The 23860-nt window shown below is 46.2% G+C and overlaps 1 protein-coding gene across 1 annotated transcript in view; it reads left to right on the top strand.

Annotated features, from left to right (window-relative positions):
* CngA (Cyclic nucleotide-gated ion channel subunit A) overlaps nt 1-23860 on the top strand; it is a 248100-nt gene that overhangs the window by 181868 nt on the left and 42372 nt on the right. Inside the window, exon 4 of the mRNA XM_077664378.1 lies at nt 19419-19485. The gene's annotated coding sequence lies outside the window, so the exon portion shown is untranslated. The remainder of the gene's footprint in view (nt 1-19418; nt 19486-23860) is intronic.

A 23860-nucleotide genomic window follows, 5' to 3' on the forward strand; every position in this document is an offset into this window, starting at 1 on the left:
GCGTTTGACGTCCCGAAACGACAAATGGCATACGAGGAACGCCGTAGTACAGGGCTCTTGATTAACTTAGACCAGCTGGTATTCTTTAAGTTGCGCTGACATAGCACAGCACAAGAGCGGTTTTGCATTTCGCCTCCATTGAAATTAGCCGCCGCGGCCGATATCGAACCCACGACAATGAGGTCAGCAGCCGAACGCCAAATTCCACTCAGCCATCTCGGGAGGTGCACACAAGAAGGAACTAAAATTTTTAAATTCACCCTCTCTCTAAGGAATGGCCAGAAACGTGCATTGTCAGAGCGAGCGATTTTCTCCATCAACATTCCCTCTAAATCAAAACAACAGAAGGCTTTGTTTACTATGTTTAAACATCACCGTACTCTACTTACGTACTGAATGCAATGTTTGTTCCTTGAGTTGAATATCTATCTCATGAAAATAGTTCCTTCAGCTACCATCTCAATGAAAATGGTTCCAGGACTTCGTTGAGTAGGACCGTCAGATCTACGACACTTTTATTGATTCATTTAACAAAACGACGTCTCTTGGAGTCGATTTGTCATCTGCAGTAAAGAGGCAATCTGCCTTCTGTTTTCGATAGCCCCACTCCGCACGGTTTTGTCTTTATCCCGAGAACTTTGTCGTGATTGACTTCTGAACTCAACGCCTCATTGACCCTTCAGTGAAAAAGACGCTAAGGATTTACTGCGCTTCTTCTCGTTCAGCCATCATTTCTATCCAGATGCGTCCAAGCAGAAAACGACCCATTTTTGACATTTTCAGATGCCCTAATCACTTCGAAGACAATAGAAAAAAATGCTCAAGCGCGGTTTGTTATTCTGCACATTAAACGTGGAAGTAGTTCTTGTTATTCCTTATCTTTCTGCCTGATCACTTCCTAATGGCTGTGCCCGACGACCACTTTTTTTGGGGGGCCTCCTTTTTGCATTTATCTTACTTCATAGAGTCAAAGGCATTAAACCGAGCCTTCCAGTGCACTCTGTCTCCTCCCCCCCCCATCCCCCGTCCACCAAAAAAAAAATCTCGAGAAAAAAAGCAAAGCTCTCAGTCTTTGTTCACCGTACGAAGTATACCCTGCGCGAAGCGGCGCATACTCTGGCTAAGGGAGAGATCGACGCCTGTGCGTGCGTGCGTGCGTGCGTGCGTGCGTGCGTGCGTGTGCTCAAAGCGAAAATCTATGAATGGCGGACTGCTGTAGGGCACAAACTGCTGTTTGAAAGTCACTTAAGGAAACTTGAGAGCCGGCTTGGATAATCTAGGAGCGCAAAATAGCGAGATAAGATTAAGATAGACGCTATCCAGGCGCCGGTGGCCGAACACGGGCTCGCGTTAGCGATATCACAGCTCACCAAATTTCTACAAGCTGCAAAACACCTGCCGGGCATTTCTGTTCTAAACTTTGAAGTGTACTGACACTTCGGCCCCTGAACGCGTTGCGCTTGGTGAGAGAAACTTGTTTTCATTGGAGTCCAGATATAAATACATTAAGTTTACAGTTGCCGCGCATAACACTCCGATTTAATTATAGTAAAGGAAAAGTTTAAATCCGTTTATTTCGGTGTTAACGGCGCAATGACCAGTGAGCCCCGGTATCGCGTCAGTTTCGCATTTCACTCTCGGCAAAAGACGGCTTTAAATTAAACTGTCGCCTCCCGTAGATTCCGTTCCTCTGGTCGCTGCTGAGCAGAGAACGCCTGTACGCCTGCGAGCTTCTGTTGGGCTTCAGATGTGCGCCGTCAGTCACCACTTGTCCCTTGTGGCTTTTGACTACGGAGTTATGGTTGCCTGCGCAGTGTGAAATGCGACTGCAGGGCGCTGAAAAAGCATGAGAAGTGTGCGCTCTGCGTTGACTGTTGTATCAATCCAGGGGTTGTTCCTCCTCTTTCTTGCTTCTTATCTTTCTTGTCACTATCTCGATTTATTTTCACCGCTAATATAGAAAGAATTGGCTGTGGTTTAGCTCTGGTTAAATCTGAAGTGACGCGATAGCTACAGCTGGCCGAGTGGAACTCGCTCATTCGAAATGCAGTCTTTCGCCGCCTCGTTTCGCTTGGCGTTCCTACTTCATCTTCGTCCCTGGACGTGGATTCTCTATCTTCCCTCTCTCCCCCTCTCCCACTTCTCCACCCCACCCCCACTCGGTTTCGCCGGCGCGCCGCGCTGCCGGCAGCTGCCACGGTGACCACGGCGCCACCACGCTGAAGGCTCGAAATGCTAGCGTAATGTAGGCGCGCGGCGCGCACACCAGCCGCGTGCTTTGACGTCACTCCGCGCATGCGCACAGCTGGCGGAGCGGTAGTGCCACGTCTCAGCGCGGAGCCACGCTGACCAAGCGAAGTTGTTGGCGTAGTGTAGCTATCGCTACAAAAGTAGAAGTGTAGAAGATAAACTTGTCCCGAAATTCAGTTAGTGTTCACGTCTTTTGTTCCTGGTGCGAACACGAACGATCTCGACCGCTTCGCGCATGCGACGTCACTGCGCGAATTTTCTGTGACGTAGCCAACTCGGGATCACATGATTTCAAGCAAGCTCTACATCCGAAAGACGAAGCTTCCGAGATCCCAAACCCGGGGTGCCTTTAGAGGCCGGACTTTTTTACTGCCGACGTGCTCGCCTGGCGCTCTTCTTCTGATGACACCCCCTGACATATTTTTCTCTTCTCGAAGATTGCTTTCTTACAAAGGCTGTCTAACTGGTACGAAGAGAGGAACGAAGCAGGAACTGAAAGCATTGCCTGCATTCTTTTTTTTTTTGCGCCTCTTCCTGAAAGCCTTTTGGGAAACCTCAGGGGTACCGAAAGAGCTGGCATCCCGCAGGCAATGCTTGACAGCGCGACTTGATTTGAGAACGTTCGCAAGAAGCAGGAAATGTAAACGCTTCCTATTCGATGTTACCGCAATACGAAATCAAAGCACTCCGCGTTATCCTCTCCTTTCTACCCCATACTTCCGAGCCGCGAAACTCAGCCCGCTCCTTTGCTGCTCTTTCCTTTCCTGATTTTCTTTCTCTGATCCGTGCCAAGTCACTGCTAATGTTTCTGGAAGCTTTGTCTTGCTCACTTTCTATTATTCGGGCATCTTTCGTCTACCCGCCGCGGTGGCTCAGTGGTTAGGGCGCTCGGCAACAGAGCCGTAGTACCCGGGTTCGAACACGACCTCGGCGGCCGCGTTTCGATGGAGGCGAAATGCTAAGGCACCCGTATGCTGTGCGATATCAGTGCACTTTAAGGATCTCCAGGTGGTCTAAATTATTCCGGAGCCCTCCACTACGGCACCTCTTTCTTCTTTCATTCCCTCCTTTATCTCTTCCCTTACGGCGCGGTTCAGGTGTCCGCCGATATGCGATACAGATACTGAGCCATTTCCTTTCCCTAAAAACCAATTTTCCATTTTTTTTTATTTCCTTCATCTATACTTGCGTGTGTTTGCATCCAGAACGTTTTGAATTTTCCTGTAACATTCTTCCAGTAAGCAGGCTTGTAATGAATATCAGAGTTAATATCTTTTCTAAAAATTTTGGCAATGATTCTAACTTCGCCCTCTATATGTACCTAGGCATATTAAAGCTGGCATTATACACTTTTGGCTGCTTTAGTTAAGGCTAGAAAAATTAAGCTATATAATGTACGTGAGCATGCGTTCATATGGCAATAAAGAAAGAACCCTGAAAAACCCTACTGTATAACCAGAAGCTGAATTAAGCCTATAAAAAGGCTGCATGTTGGATCAGAACTTTTTAAGAGTTGCTTTCTCAATATAAGATTCCATGAAGATGATTGGTAGCTTCCGCTGCACATGCGCGACCACACAACTGACTGGAACTATATGCTCGCTCTTCATCACTTCCTAGTTCTTACCACTCTCGAGGTGCACAGTTAGGCAACAGTTTGCTAGAAGAGGCAGTCTAGCTCTCGGACAGGATTGGACATCGGGTGCTGCGCCCCCCGACTGGTGACCGGAGCGGCTGCGCTGCAGTCGCCCACTGTTCAACGCGTTCCTATGGCGTTGCTGAGTTCATCTGCAAACAGAATCGGTTAGCTGTGTTTTGCCGCTTTCCTGGTACACAAAACAATAAAGTATTTTTTTTGGTTCCGCAGCCAGTACTCCGACAGTGCTTTAGGCGAAAAAAATGCTACCGCTCGAAAACATTGCAAAGCCGTGATCATCCACCCGCTGCTGGCGGCGCTGCAATCGAAAGCTCTTGAAAGCGGGCTGCTACTGCCGATGCCTCTGGGTTCATCCGGAGACCCCCTCCCGTTACACTGTCTATTTTAGCTCACTGCAGTCAGGCTCAGGTGTTTCTATGGTCTCTCACACTTGTCTGTCCACGCTGTGACACACAATTTTAGAGGCGCAATATTTCTCTCAAAACATCGAACAAAAACAGCACACCCATGTTTAATATCCTCGGCTAGTTGCGTCGCGAATGCTTTGATGTGGAATAATTATGCTGTAGAAAACTTTCAGGTTTTCCATGATCTTTTTAGTGGCAGAGCTATAGCTGTACCGCACCCTCACACAGCTAGTGCCATAATTCATGGACTTCAGTCGAAGCCCATGTTACCAATGCAGGTCTAAGCTCAGCTGAATGACAGAAGATAACACATCTACTTACCAGCGTAAATGATAGCTTCGAAGCATACAAGCACCTGTAAGAGAGCTTCATTAAAGGAAGCGCGGCTAGAATGCACCCGTCTGCAAGAAAAAATGCTCTACTGCATTTTATGTTGCATGGTATATCAGCGCAGATTAGCATTCAGGTTTTTTACAAAACATGTGGGAGGATTTTCTAAAGTCTGAACTGTAAATAGTGTTTAAACGAGCGAGAGAGAGGAATTTCCTAAAAATGTGGCTCGGTGCGGTAGTGTTTGGTAATAATTTTTTTCTGTAGAATTATGATGTAACAAACCAGGCCGTTAAGGAATGCCTTGCAAAAAAGGGATGCATTATTTCTGTTGCGATCGCCATTTTCAAATGAAGACTTCATTGCGCTCTGTTTAAGGAAAATGGGAATACCTGAGAGCAGTGAAAATTACATAACACACCGAAAAAAAATTCCTTCGTGGTCTAAGTATTATGTCACAGACACGTTAGCTTACAAGAAACCAGTATGATGACCACGGTGGTTGTGTTGTAGGCTCTCGGCACTTTATCGTGATTTTTTCATATTTTGGTTGCAGCGCATATATGTCAACGTAGACGCTACGGTCTTTCCAGAAGAATTCGGAACCAACAATCAAAGGTGCCTGGGTGTCTTATTCTTCGCATCAGCACTGGTCACTCAAGAGCGACGAGGAATGATTGCACTTATTTTTATAGTGTTCAACGTCCCAAAAAGACCCAGGCTATAGAAGGGACGCCTGGCTATCAGAATCGCCATTTGTTGCAAGTATTTTCCCTCTATGGAGCATTGCGAATGTTTACGCTCCGGTACTTCATACCACTCGTAACTTCGCTCTCTCCTTCAAGTTGAGACACTTCGTCACAGCGCCTGCTTTCGCAACGGCTCACAGTGTTATTTTTCGTGGAACACGAGCACCAGAACAGCAAGGCTGCCAACAGCTTCTGCTCGATGCTGGAATCTTACGTGTGCGCGTTACTTCACTAATCGTAACGTCAGAAGAAGTTTTTCGGGAGGTTATGCACATTACGGCAGCACCCTCCGTGATTTTTTTTTGTTGCTTTAAACGGCATCATTGCGATGGATTCATCAGTGTAAAGCAAAAAATAGGGGAGTGATCTTGCTGAGAAAGAGGTAACTCTTCTAAGAATGTTTCCTGTAACGGTGGCGCTTAGGAGAGCGGCCCATTGACCCTTTCGCAGCAGTTTTAGTTGCGCAGGAAATTGATCAGGGGCATCCCACAAACGCCGGCGTGGCTGCTTCAATTTCGAGTTTCTGCTTTCTTTGCATGCAGGTATATGTTGCTTTGCTGTTGTGGCAGAATTGACAAGTGATTGACAAGGACAGCGAAATACTGGGAGGCTATTAATGAATGCACTGTGTGGAGCGTGCGGAGGATAGCGAATTACAAGCCTGGAGTTTACGCCGCAGTTTGTCGACTGCTTTGCGACTGCTTGAGTGCGTGGGAGCGTTCTATAGGTATATACGTAGACAGGAAAGCAAGGGGCCACAGCATTGCAGTTACCTTGAATATGATGCTGAACAGTGTCGGGCAGTGATCCACCTTCTTCAGGGATTGCAATGAAGCGAGGCTGCTTTATTCAAGCTGACTTTAGTTGTTCGGGCACACGTGGACGCGCAGAAAAACGTAGAGAGAGAGAGAAACAGAGAAACAGAGCGGCTGGGCCAATTTTCTAGTCACTGGGAACTGGGCAAATTTTCTAGTTAGATACCTATAGTACCTGCTGGAGGAGCTTGCAAGCAGCATAACGCAATAAAGTGGAAAGCTGGAATAGTTGGTATATACTTAAACTGAGAAAAACTGGCGGAGGAGTCGCAGACACAGTGAAGAATAGAGGATAAACCGGGTCTTTCAAACTCCGGCGTTGTGTTATGTTCTTCATTGTGCCTGCGTGCCTTCCGCTGGTTTTCTTCTGTGTTTAATTTAAATGCAAAATGGACACGCCGTTTTTCCGTACTTCAAGCCATTGGCCATTTTGAGAACTGAACTTCGACGGCGATAAATACCCAAAGCAAATCTGCACCAAAAAAGCATACTTCTCCTCTGCCCGAAGGAAAATCAGGTGTGTTGTTCTCCTTTTATGTCTTTGAAAAAGACGTCGCACCTGCGTAAACGCACGTCACACCGAGAACAGCACATGTCGCTGCAAATGTACGGAGGGCATGACTAACGCAGGATTCGACTGGAAGCATGTGTTCCGCTTTCAGTACTTTCCGCCGAGACTGTATCAGTTCCATGAACCAGTCGTCCATACCACCTCATCATCATCATCATCATCATCATCATCATCATCATCATCATCATCATCAGCCTTACTACACCCACTGCAGGGCAAAGGCCTCTCCCATGTCTCTCCAATTAACCCTATCTTTTGCCAGCTGCATGTTAGGTGGCATTGTCTCAGTGGTCTGCAGAACAGTCCCAGCAGCAGAAGCTCATGTGCAAAGCATTGTAATTGCCACTTCTATTTAACGCAAGTGCAGGACTATTAGCAAGCATCATGGCAAAATGCGAGCGTGACGTGTCCGATATGGAGGATGGCAGACAGATGAGCGAGTGAAAGGGTTAAATCAAAGTTGCAGCTTCTAGACAGCATTGAGAAAGACTGCCGATGGATGTCAGCGCTAATTAGCGGGCTTCGATCCCTGGTTATTGTTGTAATCTGCATTACTTTTGCCTCTCACATTTCGCATGCATATCTTTGACTGGGTCGAAAATCAGCCCAGTTTCTTCACTGTGCGCTCAAGAGCTCGTTCATGGTACGTAGATGGTGGCAGGGGCTTCAAAGGTAGGACCGCTGTACTTTGTTGTAATTTGTACCGCTGATAATACGAGGTCATTAAACTTTTTCACCTCAAGAGGTACGGCTTGTTCCCGAGGTGTTCAGTTCCTTCGGTAGCTATGTCACCGGGATGCAGTCTTTGTCAAAAGTATACAGCTGGAGGAGTCTGCTTCTCAGTACTGCAGTGCAGCTCCTCTTGCATACTCAAGGACCCTAACCTCACGAATGCAGGATAAATTTAAGTCCGCAATCCTCCCAAGCTTAGGGCTGTCACATGTACTAAAGAGCCCCTTTACACGGCTTTTAAGCGATCCCCTTGGGCTGTATATTTTTGACAGAGACTGTACGTCAGTTCCTTCGATAGCAGGGGCACAGATGGGTTGCTGGCACATTGTTCCCCGAATAGCGCAATCCGTTCTGCCTCAATTATCTCGGGTGTCACCTGGTTCCTAGGAGTTTTGAAAATAACACAACCACAATCAACACAATACAGTCACGAGCCGTTGGCTGTGAGAGCGCAAGCGAAGGCTCGCAATTGTGATGTTCCTCTCGTCTCTCACCCGCGACATGGAAGCAAAACTTCAGACTTTGCAGCAATGAAAGGTATTTGAAACTAAAAAGCCTTACAGGCAGAGTGGGAAAAAAGAAATGAAACGAACGAACACCTTCTATATCTTACAAGCTTCATATTGTTGTGACCGTCGAATGAATTCTTTTAAGTGATGTCCTAGATTACGATACGATCCAGTTATGCTATTTCAGTGAAAAGGAGAGGCAGTAATCAGCGCGCCGTCTTGATTCCGCTCGCGAAGCGAATTACGACTTAGAGAATTGGCTTGCTTTACGCCTTTCAGGCTCCAGTGCAAGACAGCATGCTTATACGGATATTGGAGCGCGAGAGAATTCCTTCAGAATAAAACAGCGATAAGCTGGGCAGTTTGCGGCTCCCGCCAGCTAAATTTATACCGGTCAGAGATTGTTGGAAACAGTCCAGGTTTCGACTTTATCTCCAGCGCGCTTCGGAGCGTCGACAATTCGGCACCCCTCCGCATGCTCTCTCTGCAGTCGCCGGCTATCACAGGACGCTATGCGCCAATGCTTTCTCCGTTTTTTGCTGAACACGTCCGGCCACGTTTTTGGAGTATTGACGAAACAATGACAGCAGCGGCGGGAAGTCCAATAACATTGAAATGACTTTGGAACAAACCCGGGATGAAATGAAAACGAAAAAAAAAAACACCAATCAGCTCTTACTTCTTAGCTTGATCGTAATATGAAAGAAAAAATCACACCTAGCCGAAAGACCCTATAAAACTAACATATTGCAGCATACAAAACCGTGCGTCCGCTACGGAACCATGGGAGCTATTTATTTATTTTTCGAGCTCTTCGCAGAGTGCAGAACAGCGAAGGCGATACTTGGAACAGCCTGGAAGGGTGTAGTATTAGCGCAATGAATGAAAAGAGAAACAAATAAGCCCATATCACGGTTACGATAATCGCTTACGCGTTATTACAGCACAGCTGTGGAAGGTGCTTCCTCCGTTTGAATGCTGAAGTGGTGTCCTTTATTTTGTGTTCAGATGCAACACCGGTAAGTGTTCGCTAAAAGCAGGTTTGATTGGGGCCACTGTGTAAGCATTTAAAACTGAATTCTTGCGTGTAGCAAGTGCTTCATCTGACAACGCATAAGTCAGGCTCCTGCGAACGTAGTAAAAAAATTGTCGCCAGGCATCAGGAACTGTAACGAAAATAAAACGGAGGATGCATGTTTAGCATTGCCTTTCTTCCCAGTTTTCGAGCGCAGAAGCAACTTCTTGTCCGGGCGTAGTTTTCTTCCCTCCAGCTTCTGGGCAGATTCGTAAGAGAATGCTAGGCACCAGCTTGTGAACCGGGAAGAAAGAACGGTGCGGCAAAAATTCAGGGGGCACTTTGGCGATCTAAAGTGCGCGAGGCGAAAGCCTTTCTGCACCCACTTTGGCTGCTTCTGTTGCTGACTGAATGCTGTTCACGAGTCATAGTGGCGCCACCTAGGCGTCAAGCGCATGCCCAGCAGGGGCGGGCGATGTCTAGGATTGGAATGGCTAACGATGGAGGATTAATGAATTAATAATCAAGGATTGGTCAGTAATAATGCGGAATTTCTAATTTTTAATAATGACTAATTACTGTTTAATGACTGATTCTTGTTTATGTCTAATTGATAATTAACTAGTAATTTCTAAAAGTATATGGGTTATAGCATATTATGGCGTTGATGACGTCAGTAGTATTAATTAGTAATTGCTAAGAGTACTTGCGTTATAGCAAATTATGCCATTGATGTCATCAGGATGATTGGCAGCTTGTGAAAGATTTCGCGGATGGACGGACGGACGGACAACGATGAACCATTAAAGGCTTTCGCCTTAAAAGAGAGCGGTGCAGTTGAAAGGAAGCGGTGCACGGCGGCAACAACGCAGTTAGCGGTGCGTGTGAGAGCACTCTTTCTGCTTGCGTAGCCGCAGGACCAGCCGGTTGTTTGCTCGCCGGCTTTGCTTGATTGAGTTCCGACTCTGGCTGCTCCCGTCCTTGTCGGTTTAGGCCCAAATTCGGGTTTTGCTTCCTTTTTGACATTGCGCTCAATCTCCAAGAAGAAGATCGTTGTGCCGTGGTAAAAATCCCAGCTTCATTTTTTTTTCGTTTAGGTACGCGCACTGGAACGTTTAACACTCTTTCTTTTTTCTACCTTTTTCATTCGGCGTAGACTTTTTGAGCGTTGTACCCTTACCAGGCTGTCTAAACTGCTGCTTTGCAGAAAAGGAGCATTATCCATCGCGCCCTTCGGCGTGTGTTGAAGAGCACCGGGGCAGGCAACAGCAGGAAAGACGGCTGAGCTATGAAGAAAAGAGACAATCCGCGTGGCCGCCGGAGGGAGAGAAAGGTTGTCCGGAAATACTGACGATCAATTCTCCAGAGAGCACTAAACAGCGTGGGTGAAAACTCAATGCGAGTTAATGAAAGCAGCGTCTGTTACCGCCTCGTAAATGGTCTCTAAGCGTGGTGGAAAGCTCACGCCGATGAAGAAAGTGCCAAACAATTGGAGCGTTTCTTTATTCGTGCCTCTTCACCGTTTTCAGACAAGGAGCATCAGGCAGACCTGCCAGCTTTTCCTCTCTATTTATTGTCTCTCTTTAGAGCGACTCTGTCGTACGCACGTTCAGCGCATGCCACGATGCAGACCTTCGGAGAGCACGAGAAGTTAGAACCAAAAATATAAAATCGCAAAATTGAAATCATGCGAAAAATGTGCAAGCACTGATAGACTTTTTTCAAGTACAAAGCAACAACAAAAGCTGGAAAGAGACACTGCACAAAGCCAACGCGCTGCCAATAAGCGGCAACTTGTTCACAGGGGAGGGCAAAGGAAGCACGGTAAGATGGGATTAAACAAAGAAGAGGTAGGGTTCGATATAATCAAATTAGTTTTCCAGCATTTGTCGCAGAAATGTCCGAAGTTGCATGTCCTCGGTGCTTCTCAACTCTGCACCAGAACCTGGGAAGTGTCTGAAAGCTTCTGGCCCTATCTACTTTCCCTCGTTACTTTTCCTTGCCGTCCCTCCTCGAAGCTATTTTTCTGTGCCTCCTTTTTCTAGCTTGCTGCGATGAGTAGACTGCTCCATTCAAAGGGCAGCAGATGCTGTCGCAGTTTCGCCAGTTTCGCTTTGCACAGGAGCTGTGGCAAGGGGCGTTGGTGCAAAGATTGGTGGGCACTTTCTTTCTCTCTTTCTCCTTGCGCTGCAAAGGGAACTAAAGCGAGGATGAACACCGGGAGAATGAAGAGAATACGTGGAAATGGCAGTCGCGCAGTGGGGGGCACTAATGCGTTATCAATTTCGCCAGAGACTCCGCTCGGCGTCATCAAAGCTTGTGTTTGCGTCAGAGAAAGAAGAATCTGCAGCCCCTGTGGACAGATCTCGTAAGGAAACGTGACCTTCGTTCAAAGCTTCGCACGGTGGCGCTTACTAAACTCTCCTCTTCAAGATCGCCACTCGTAGAAGACCGACACGTCTTGTAACCCTGCCGGAGTATGTCTCCTCCGAGTAGTCGTCTACAGAAATCTTAAGAAAAGATGTCCACTCGATGGGAGAAGTCTGTCGCTCACTTATCCGCCGCGGGTCATTGGCACCCTACAGCCTTCTTCAGTTCTTATTTTGGACACATTTCTGCCAGACTTTTTTCTCTGAGTCTAGAATGTTTTGTGGGAGCGCTAATAGGTGCTGAGCCTCTGTCTGAGCATAAGACTTGTTAGTAGAGCATGTATAATTTGGAGGCTACTTCCCAAAGTACCTGCAAAATCTGTTACTTTCCACTTATTCACTCCCAGTTGCGTTACAAGGTACTTCTATGGGTGTTACTTCAAAATCTCGTTGCAATATTTTACACGTGGTACAAAGAAAGGTTTAAGATTCTTTCATAGCAAACCCAACATCGAGCATGTGTCTTATGTACTCTGGAAAAATGTGATAAGGAATGCTAAAGGCATTATATTACAAGTGGCTTGCTGAAATTATCAACGTAGAGGACAAAATAAACCGTGGAATTGTTCTTTCCTACCTACACTAAGAATCAACGGTATTACAAGTTAATGTTTCAGTCCTGCTTGAAACCTTTTTTTTTTTGACAAATTAAGGCATGCAGCTTTTTATCAGTAATATCTTTCATGCCAAAACCTTTTTCCTACCTTGATGAAATAATCGAGTGTACCCCCTTCCTGCTTTCTTTCAGGGAAATAGCTGAACGTTATTTTCTGCATATTTTTTTTAAACATTGTTGCAGGCTTCTTAACAATGCCGGTGCCTGTTACATCGCGCATATTTAACGGAGTCTTGTCTCATCAGTTTATTGGTCTATTTCTTGCCATAGTGTGATTGTTCCCAGTGGTTTCTTTTCGTAATTATACGAATTATTTTTTACATTCAAGGATATGTCTTAGCCTTAGAGAGCAGAGGTTGTTACATATTTGTCCTCTTTGATTAAAGTAGACAGCATAAAGCTTTCTGGTTTCTTCGCCTCTATATGATACTGCGAATTCCTTTCAGGTCTTTGCTTTTTATGCAGTGTTTGGTATTTCTATGGAACAAAATAAGGTATAATGAATAGAGCCGTAAGTCAGTGCATAAATTATATGCTTCCATGAAATACAATTACATATAGCGCTCCGATATTTATTGTTCCTTTAGCTTAATGTATATATTTTCCATCATGTGCGAGAAAATGGTGCCTTGCTTGTGCTGCTAATTTGAACTCGCGTTAGCAACTAAATTAAGCGATCACTGTTGTAGCCTTTGCCTCTGCTCCATGACAGCCCTCATGTATTGTCAGAAACACATAAAAAAAACTAAAGAAACAGGTACAGTATAGTGCTGGCCCCGTATCGAGTCGGAAGTGTCTTGCGTTTCAGCTCAATGTTGAAACTCTTTCGAATTAAACACAATCATTGTCTATCCGCAAGCATGGATTCGCTTCGTATTTTTTATTTCATTTATTTACATTGCGGAACACTAAAAATTGAGACAGTATTTCGCAAAAGCAAAACGCACAAGAAAGAATTAAGGTCAATAAGAGTTCAAGAAACGGACCGCGGAATGATGATGACTTCAGTAACAAAAATCACTCCACACAGGTTGAGTTACGAAACAAAAAAATGACACCCCATGTCCCTTGTTTCGAAACCCTGTTTAGAAACCATTCGGTACTCGCAGCGGGAACTGAATTATTAGATTTGTAGAGCAGAGCTATTGATCGTTTCACTTTCGTGCTACCATCTTCCAGCCATTCGGGTTAGCATAGCTGGCAGAGCGACTGCCATAGACAGGTGGTGGTCCTGGGTTCGAATCCCGGATTAAGGCGAATCTTGTTTCAATTACGACGCTTCTGTGAAAGCTGCACGTATAGCCTTGCTTTTGAGCCCTGCTGCTTCACTTGGGTGAACGCTATGAGTAAATTCTCCTTCATTAACACTTCAATTACGCATGTTAAATACATAGTCTTAAGGCAGGAGCCACGCGATAACTGCGGCTGTTCCTTGCCGCATGGCATTTTCCTTGCCGCAATTGTTGCGCAGTGAAAGCATCTATACGGGGTATAAGTTTTGGCCAGCTAAAGCCCTAATTCATGCATTCAAAAATATCCATCAACCTTGTCCCATGCGAATCTGTGTTCTCGTTTGTCCCTTTTTTTCGTTTTATGGAGAGTGGCAAAACAAAATAAGAAACTGCTAGGTGCGTTTTTTTTTTCAGTTTTTACTGTATAATGGAAACAACGACTGTATCTCTTCGGGTCGTCACCTAACATTCCAGGCCGGGTAAGTTACACTTCCACAGCCGTCATTGGCACGGACAAGGTTATGAAATTAGTCCGATGGATTACCTGCTGTCTTTCGCTTCAATATTTGTTACCTGAATAGCGACACGTGACCAGGCTATACGATTGTTATTTTTTATTCCTGTTCATGAGAAGCTTACAATATACATTAGCGCCATATTTACACATCCGTAGCATAATCAAAAGATGCTTGCACAATGGACAAGGCTAAACGCGAAGCAAACACATTTGCGAAAGCTTGTTATGATCGGGGTGCTGTAGAAAGAAGTGCGTTCGACACAACCTGCCCCATATTAAAGGGACTATGCAGTAAATTAATTGAGGTTACAAATAGCAGACGAGAGACTGGAATTCGATCAGTCGTCACCCCAGTGCAAGAATGTTTGAGCTAGCATCAATAACAACCAAGATATAGACGATTAAAAATTACGCTCCTCCTCTCTCCTCTCAACCCGTACACGCAGGGCATCAGAAAAAAAAAAATGAAAACAGGTCTGGAACTGGGCCCCGCCCATGAACACGTCATCAGATGACGTTCGGTTAGCAACTTCCGGTTGTCGCACCCAGCGCCCCAGCAGCAGCATCATCGGCAGCGCCTCCGCGGTCTCTCTTCGCCTTTCTGGATTGCGGCGCGCCTCGGATTCTTTTGCTTGTCGTCTGTTGTTGCGGGCGAAAAAGACATTCGGGTGGCCCCGCAACTCCCGTCAGAAAGAGGCGGCACAGGTAAATTGAAACAATATTCCCGAAGGCAATGACCTCACTCGCGCTTGCCCGAGGGGCTCGCGCGGCGGAACTAGCAGACGATTTTCGCGGCTACCGGAAGTGTGCCCGTGACGTCGTGGCTGCCGTGGCTCCAGCGAATGACAGCGTGTGGTAGCCTGGCGACGTCATGGACTAGTGACGTCTATTTTCACGATTTTAGTTGCAAAATTCGTCACTACGAGAGCGCCAATCGGCCCGCGAATTTTGAAAAACACGGTTTATAAAAATTCGTAATAAACTGCCGGCTCAGTTCCGAAGACTCATACTTAGTGTGAATGCTCCTTAGAATCATTTCTAAGCATTTAAAAATTTAAAAGCGACTGTTAATTAATTGCATAGTCCCTTTAACTCTTTCCTGCGCCGCGTGGCATCCACTGTAAAAGCAAGGCTTGCTGCATCTCACTGCAGGCGCACCGGACACGGAAACAGAAACAAGAGGAGAGCCTTCCACAGTTTGGGGGTTACGCGAGCTTCAAAGAGAGCCGATAATCGATCGTGTTTCCGTCGCATTTTGGGCGCATCGATTACATCCTTTTGCCGATCTGCCTCGGTGGATGCCCAGCTGAAGACGGGCCCATTCCAAGTGCGCGGAACAACTAATAATAAAGGTAGCAAGAGAGAAAAAATACGCACTGCTATATCAACAGAACATTCCAGCGTCCTACTATTGTTGTGTCGAAATGAGAAAACGAGGAATTGATTGCATCCGCAGCCAGCGCGCTGCCCGCGACAAATATTGTGAGGCTTTCAAGGAGTCGCCATTCAAACGGCGCGGGCTGGAAGCTCCGCTCCTACGATGTCACGACAATGCCGCAGAATCAATTTTCCTTTTGTCATCTTGGGTGAAAAGAAATCAAACTGCACTGAAGCAATGAAAAGAACTGGCGAGCGATGGTGACACCTTGTTATCGGGAACTGCCGAAGGGGATATGTTTTGGTCGCTAGAAGGAGCTGTGCGAGGCGAACTTGAGCAAGTTAAAGAAATGCAGCTTAGAGCTTTTCCTTGTCATCCTTGTCCAAGCAAGGGAAGGAAGAATCTTCTTACAGCGTTGAATTTTGAGAGCTGCGCTGGATAACCTTTTTTATGCTGGGGAAGTCGAGGTATTCGAGCTGGTCTCGCGAACGGAGACGGGTCAAGATATCGCCTTTTGTAACGTACCGCCGGCGACGTATACGCGGTTACACTCGAATGCCTACTTTACACATATGGTTGTTGTTGTTTTTGCCTCAGTACCGATGGCACATACCTAAGGTGGGGGATTGGTTTCCTGACTGCGTTTTCTTCGTCTTTGTAAGATAACGCTCTTGACATCTCTGGGCAGACTGCACAATATATTGCATTTCGATTTTCACCATTGAGTAAAGAATTTTTTCGTTTTTTTTTTTTTTAACACAAACTCACGTGCACAATCTCACACGTACAGGCGTGGACATAACTAAACGGAGCTCTCCATTTCGTTCTAATTTCGATCTCGCCTTTTATGTAGGATACGAGGAAACATTATTTGTTCATGACAAAGCGAACTATCGTCTACCACTAGCCTGCACATACCACAGTTGCCAGTCCCAATTAGGAAGCGAGTGAAAAATGTTAGAAGTCAATAGGGTGCTCCGTTTACATTTGGCCGCGCCTGTACATGGAAGTCCAGCACGGGCTCTATGCAGGCAGACTTAGATTTCTTTTTGTATTGCACGAGTACCTTTATGTTGTTCCATTTTATTTGCTAAAATTCTGACACTTTTGTAAACGTGCTTAACTGCATAAACGAGTGCATGAATTGACGAAAGTCGTAATACTGTACGGATTCGCCTCGACCATTTGCTCTCTTTGTTCCGTATTTATTTATGTTTAAAGTTGTCTGTGTAACTCTTACTGCGCAATTAGGATGGTTTCTTATTTTAAGAGGAAAGATTCTCTGTCTTGGCTGTATGGGCTGAAATCGTTAGCTTGTGTGAACCACGCGCTGAAATAATCTTTGAGAACGGCAAAATGCTCGGCCTGGTAACGATGCACTTAAAAGGCAGCCCCACAGGCACGTCGAAAGCAGAGCGTGCGCCCGTGCGGAAGAAACAGTCTCGCTACAGTGCTTTCATCGTTGTTAGTTCAGAAAGTTTCCTAGACATGAACAAAGAAAGCTCAACAGGTGGTCTAGACAGTCTTTGTCCTACCTGTTCTGCTGCTGCCATGCATTTGGTAGGCTTTCACGAGGATCATTAAAAAACTTTCGGAGCTGACAAGGATGAAAGCACTGTAGCAAGACTGTTTCTTCCGCATGCTCTGCTTTCATCGCCCCTGCGGTGCTGCTTTTCGCATGGGCATTTCAAGAACTTACAGCACTCACTAAGGTGAAAGACTGTAGCGAGATTCTTTCTTCCAAGGAAGGTAAACAAGCCTTAAAACGTCATTCGTTTTTCTATATGTTCGATTATAACCGCTTTTCGTTAATATTGTTTTCAGTGAAAAACTACCGCCACTAGTCAAAACGAGGCAGAAACTGCCAGTAAGGATGAGATTTGGTGGAAGGAACTGCTTGCCATGTTGTTCTTTATATACTTTGGTACCAGTAGGCGCTTAGTTACACTCCTGCTCTCGCGCAGTGAAAGGAGATGAAGTTATGGACTTTGTGGTTGCGCTTCGCACTTTAAGTATAGTCCGGTTCAAAACCTTCTTACCGCAATTCGTTTAGCAATGCTTAACGATGTAACGTGTTTTGGAGCGAAAGTGCCACTCTCAGAGCTGCAACTTTCAAGGTCACAGGCATTGCCGTTTGATCTTGAGCTAGTCCTCACACGCGTGACGTCACACCACGTGACTAGCCAGAGCTGGAGCCGAGCTCCCCCACCGCCGCGCCGACCGCTTCGCCGCCGTATGACGCAGCAATGACGTCACTCCATTATTCACATAAGTGCCGCCGGCTTTGCCTTCGCTCGTCTACTAGGTTAAGCCTGGTTGAACCTCGGCCAGATTTTGACAATGCTGCGAAGAACTTTTCTTTAGTATGACATAAAGAAAGACTCTAAGACAGAGGCAATAATAGACTGAAGGCAGCTGAACTTGTGAAAACGCTGTACAACAAAGCACCCAGCTTTCCTAAATATAAATCCAGAGCTAGTTTAAGATGAATCAGCTGTCGCACAGATTGTGAGAGAGGGAGGGTGACTAACTTTCATGACAGAATTTCGCAACGTGCAGGCACAGAGCCGTAAAATGCGTCTCTACATAAGCAGCATTTGACTAGAAACAAGAAGCAGTTCTTGGCACAGTAAGTAAAAAAACGAAACAATTGCACACTATTCCACAACGGGAAAAAGATGCAAATGTAAGGTAGTCAGGAGTGACTTGGCAGCCACGTTCACCGCCGTCATCATTTGTCGCTCTGCAATATTCGTGTATTGCCAGCGGTTAAGTCGTCAGCAAAGGCAACTCATTCCCCACATGCAGCGGGCTTTTATAACGTCCTGCTTTCACCATGCGATGTCCTTACAGCCGAAATGAGTGTTCACCGCTTCGCGCATGCACGACCACACTGACTGTAGTGGTCTGCGTTCGGTCACTTGTTCATTGTTGTCTGCAATCTGTACTCCCTCACAATTTGTTCACACGGGAGCCAGAGCTGCACTGCGGCCGAACTATACCTGCGGCTACCATTTAAAAGCATTGCTAACTGCGGAGCGGCTCGTTGCTGTTTCCCGACGTGGATTTGGCAATTTTGAAAGCTCAAGGAACACTAAGCAAGGCACTTCTATAACGCGCAAATGGCCGCCGCGGTGGCTCAGTGGTTACGGCGCTCGGCTGCTGACCCGAAAGACGCGGGCTCGATCCCGGCCGCGGCGGTTGAATTTCGATGGAGACTAAATTCTAGAGGCCCATGTACTGCGCGATGTCAGTGCACGTTAAAGAACACCAGGTGGTCGAAATTTCCGAAGCCCTTCACTACGGCGCCCCTCATAGCCTGAGTAGCTTTGGAACGTTAAACATTCATAAACCATCATAAACCATATAACGCGCAAATAAATAAATATAAAGGTCCTAAATTGTTAGCAGGCAAACGTCTTTTCAGAAGGCGTCATATCGGAAGCACCGTGTGAGTGATTTGACAAATTTTCATTGGCATACAAGCCCTGGACATATGCCAGTCCAGGTGAACAAGATTAAGAATGTTCTAACCTACGAGCTAATCTTACTGGCCTGTTTTTTGATATGATAGATTTAGAGTTTTCACACCAAAAAACCCCGCCGATGTCCAGGACGAAATTCTCAGAGTGGTCAAGAGAGGTCATTTGACCTTCTGACGTCATCACAACCTGTCCACCGTGGAAGGTTGCGATCAATAAGGAGCCTGAGGCCTATGACAGGGGCACTTGGGTTAAAAAGGACTTTCGAGCTATTTTCGCATGTTTTTCGTATCTACAACGCGTCTTATTACGCCTTGTTTGCAAACAAAACTCTTCACTCTCGCGATGCTGTTACAGTAAGCAGTACTTCACTGTGGTGCGGAAATACATTAGGGAACTTCAAATTGCATACAACGTTTCTTAGTCGTTTTACCACTTTCGCCCTTATGCTGCTGCTTCCACTTATTCTGTTTAGTAAATTCAGTCACTGCAAAATCTCTCTGTCACCGACACACGATATTCTAGAATGAGCTGAGAAAAAGAGATAACTGGAATTACTTAACCGTTACATAGTGTTTATCGACTCACTCAGTCTTGACTTTTCTTACCTTCGCTGTCTGAATCACCTTCATTCAAACTGACTATATTGGACTGTTTGTTATTGAGGAGTAGCAACGTTAAATTCGTTGCGTTTGAGTAGATAAACATTTTTTTCATTGCTTTTTGCAGGCTTACTCAGCCGCTGAAGATGCCGACATTTGTTCGTGCTGAGCGTCGCTTTCATCTTGGTCGACAGGTAAGGAGAGCTGCAAAGTCCTGATTTTGCTGCGTAAGGCGAGAATCTACAATGCAATGAGAGCCGTTATTCGAGAACAGAGCTTAGCTTGATGGCTTTAAATACATCGAATTTGCAATGAGACAGAGAAATAATTGTTTTTGTTTGCATACTTAGGCTGCAGCTAAGTTCACATAGCCTTACATACTTTTCTTAGTTTTGCTGTTGGTGGTACAAGAATGTTCGCGTACTCTCCTGCGCTGGCTCTCCAAACGAAGATTTGCTTTATGGCTATCTGTTTTTTTTTAACTTCCTTATTGCAGTAGATTTTCTAACTCGCTGATTGAAACATCCCGACGTTTTGGAAACTGCGGCTGATAACATCTCATCGGAGCCTGAATTCGTAAAACTATTTTGTCGTTTTTTTGCCTTGCTTTGTATCTGGCTGCTGTGCGTCGGAGAATGAAAAAATAGGTAGTGGCATAACAGCCAAAGCACCGGCGCTTCACGAATCCTCTTACGTGTGGGCAGCTCTCTGAGTTCACCCCGTAGCTCGCCGAAGCCGGCCGTAGCGTCAACTAAGTTGTACAGCTTTGCTGAAAGAGCACAGAATCTGTACGCTATGACCGATGTCGCCTGCTAGAGCTAGTGCTTCCATGCGAAGTACAAGACAGAACGGAATAATATTTTTCGAAAAATTAAGTCCCATCTTCCGTGTAAACTTCAGCTGCAACACTTTACCGAGGATACTTGAAACAAAAGGCCTGTATAATTACGGGGAGCCCTCTAGTATCAAGGCTGCCACGACAGTCTACGGGAGTTGGAGCTGCCGGGGTCACAGCCTCTCACGAGTTAAGACCTTTTTCTAACATACTGTACAGCGCAGCGTATTGTCTTTCCCAAGCCTTACTGAACGCATTTTTTTGTTTTTGCTTCGTCACGGGGAAGTCACCTTGAGCTTACGTCTCCGCGGCAGCCTTATGCCAATTTGGTTATAAGATCTGTCATTAAATTGGCTTAAGCATGCAACTGCAAGAGGCACCTGTTTATTCTGCGCATTTGCTGTTTTTAGCTGCTTACTGTTTTTTTATTATTGTTGCGTGAGTTGTGCAGTGGCAATAAAAAGGAGCAGTCCATATCGATTCCACCACACCCTTGATCCTTCGCTGTCCTGGGCCGCCGCGGTGGCCGAGTGGTTATGGCGCTCGGCTGCTGGCCCGAAAAACGCGGGCTCGATCCCGGCCGCGGCGGTCGAATTTCGATGGAGGCGAAATGCTAGAGGCCCATGTACTGCGCGATGTCAGTGCCCGTTAAAGAGCCCCAGGTGGTTGAAATTTCCGGATCCCTTCACTACGGCGTCCCTCATAGCCTGAGTCGCTTTGGAATGTTAAACCCCCATAAACCAAACCTTCGCTCTCCTGAGGCAGCTCAGAACGAAGAATTATGTCCATTATTGCGCGACGCATGAAATAAAATAATCCTGTGGATAAACGCATCAAAGGTACTTAGTATACTGTCATTAGGTAGACCACCACAAGCTAGACGCATAAAAGTGGGTCAGCGGTAGACCACGTGATCAGTACTGGGTGCTGATAAAGTGCGCACCCTAGCCAAATATTTTCTGGTTCACTGAGTAAACAGTTAACATGCTTAAATGTGCCGCTAATTACGTTAGCGAGCAATAAACTTAGCTAGCGCTTTCACTCGCTAGTTCCCCTTGCTAGGCTTCCGGGCTACTGTGTTGCCTCGGTCGGTTGAATAATACTCTTTGTCGAAGGTCGCGTAGATAACTGACCTATAGATTCTTTTTTTAATGCGAATAGCACTCTTTAACGGGGCCCAACCCCAGCCAAGAAAATTGGGCGAATCTTGACCTTCAGGGCGACCAGCACGACCGGAGCTGGTTACAGGCCGCGCTGGTAGATGGCGCCACAGGACCTGTGTCACCAGCGCGCGCATTACGTAAAGGCGGGAGCTCACGTGGCGCTGTCGCCTCGCTCACAATGTGCCACGAGGACTGCGCGTGCCTCTCTTGGGCTTCCTTTGGGGCGTGCGCTGGTTTCGTTAACTACGGGACTCCGAAGACACTGTTGTTTACTGATGCGGCCCTCTGGTGGCGATACAGCTGCAAGGACTCTGCAAGGACTTTCGCACGCCTACTCGGTTGAACTACGTTAACACCCTATATTCGAGCTCGCATATCTGCAAAAACATGAAGCCGACCTGCCATGATGCGCTCTTTACGGTAAAAGATTTTCCGGAGCGTTGGAACAACACATCGGAAATATAAAATCGTACGAAAATCTGTAGCGTATAGTGTGTACAGCTGCGAAGAGGAACAAGATGAGATCGTCCATAAACTCTAATTACGGCCGGTCCTTAACAGAAAATGGCACAAGGCAGTATAGCTGGCGTCATAGAGAACGTAAACGCACAGTCTGAAACAGCGTTACGGCGCGGCGGGAAGCACTGCATAAGAACAAACTCTTTTTGCCAGTAACTTATTACTTGCGTCTCCAGTCCGCTGTCTCCCGAGAGAGCAGTATTAAAAAAGAACGACTGGAGAAAAGAAGGAGCGAATGCCCGCAGTAGGAACACGCTGCGTCATCAGGCAGCGATAAAATATGAAATAATTCGGGCTGTGTTACAGTTTGCTGCTTCCACCACGGCGCCCTTTAATAGGCAAAAAGCCATTTCCAGGCATATCGTCCTGTGGTCAGAATATGAGAAAAGACAAAAAACGAACAGAACAATGCAAGCAAGTAAGCGCGATGGGGTGTTGTCGCCGCAGCTCTCGAGCCTCACGAGCAAGCACCCTGTGGCTCAGCGTGGCGTTGCCTCAATGTTTCACAGAGTGGGCTGTGGGCGTGGCCTCGTCGACAGGCGTGATGCTAGCGCGTACGCGACATGAATCATGCAACCGCAACCGACTCATCACCGCGTAGCTGCGGCTGCTGGGGGCGAAATGGCAACCCCGCAAGAAGACGCGTCTTCACTCTTCCCGCTCCTCGTTCATGGGCGCAACGTTGTCAAGCGTCAAAGGACCATACTCGCCGTTTAGAGGCATTAAAATAACGATACGAAAGTGCATTTTGAGAGGATGTAGGTTGAACTGACCGCTTTATTGGGCCACAAATCATGGCGAACACGCAATGAAAAACTGGCTCTGTCCTCCGCACGTTTCGAAAGGCATTCCAAACACTCAGATTTATTGAGACCGCATGGCCAATGACGCATCTTTTTTTTTGTATTTTGCAGCGCACTTTGTTTACGCAACTAGATATAATAAATGGTTTGCGGTGTTGAAACGTTGTTTTGCATTACTCGTGGTTTAATTTAAGTAAATGGCCGAGAAAAGAAAAACGATATACGCCTTATGTGCCTCAGTTTTGAATTTATGGGGGATATGGAGGTTTGTTTAAACGTTTTCCCGAAAAGAATATCGCAGATGTCCCAAATATTCTGCGAGAACCAGTTCTCAATACGATGACAGCTTTAAATAGTTTATGGAGTGTTTAGAAAGAAGCGAGCGGGAGAGAACACATATATAAGGCAGCAAATATACCGTACACAGATTTTCTCGAGATAAACTGAAGCACGGTTAATATGCGATGATGGCATGGTTGAGTGAATGATTACTTCGTGTGGAAAGACTAAGAATTAATCGCGATATGGATAGTTTGTGGGATGGAGATTATAGATTACGCAAGCATCTCGGGATGAGCCACTTTCCTAGTAAGGAGAGAAAAAAAAATACAGGCTGTGGAAAAGCCAGATGTTCACCAAAGCACAAAATGACTGCGATTCACGGAGGGGATCGGCATCTACTGTATTCTTGAAAGGGTATGTCCCCAATAATACATTTTTGCCGTCATTCTTAAACGAAGTCCAAACGTGCCTTACTTCCAGGACATGAAATGCGTCCACTGCAACCAGTTTTCTGAGCACATGCTGGCCGTGATTGATTATGGCGCAGCTTCTGCACCCTAATACGAAAAAAAAAACAATTTATAATCATGAAATAAGCATTATGTGTTAACGCTGCCTAGACGAAACAGTTTCATGGCGCGTGGTTGACAGCAGGCATAGAAAACAACACACGTCTTATCAGATAGCCACCATCGCAAACAATTCTACATGCCAAACAGGAAAATTCTAGGACCATGACTGCAGAACGCGGCAAATGCAGCAGGAACGTAACTGCAAACATGGAGACGCATGGGCAACAATGAGCGTGATATGCTCGGTACTCGCACGCTACACTTCAGGCGAAGTGCTTTGTGTTTTTTTAAGAGTAACATTAAGAATGGCGCAGCAGTGCATACCATCGCATGTGGCCCCGACAGATGAGAACGCGTCGCTAAGGCCCGTACTCCATTCTCTATATACCGCGTCT

Source organism: Amblyomma americanum, chromosome 4 (assembly GCF_052857255.1).
Source record: "Amblyomma americanum isolate KBUSLIRL-KWMA chromosome 4, ASM5285725v1, whole genome shotgun sequence".
Lineage (NCBI taxonomy): Eukaryota > Metazoa > Arthropoda > Arachnida > Ixodida > Ixodidae > Amblyomma > Amblyomma americanum.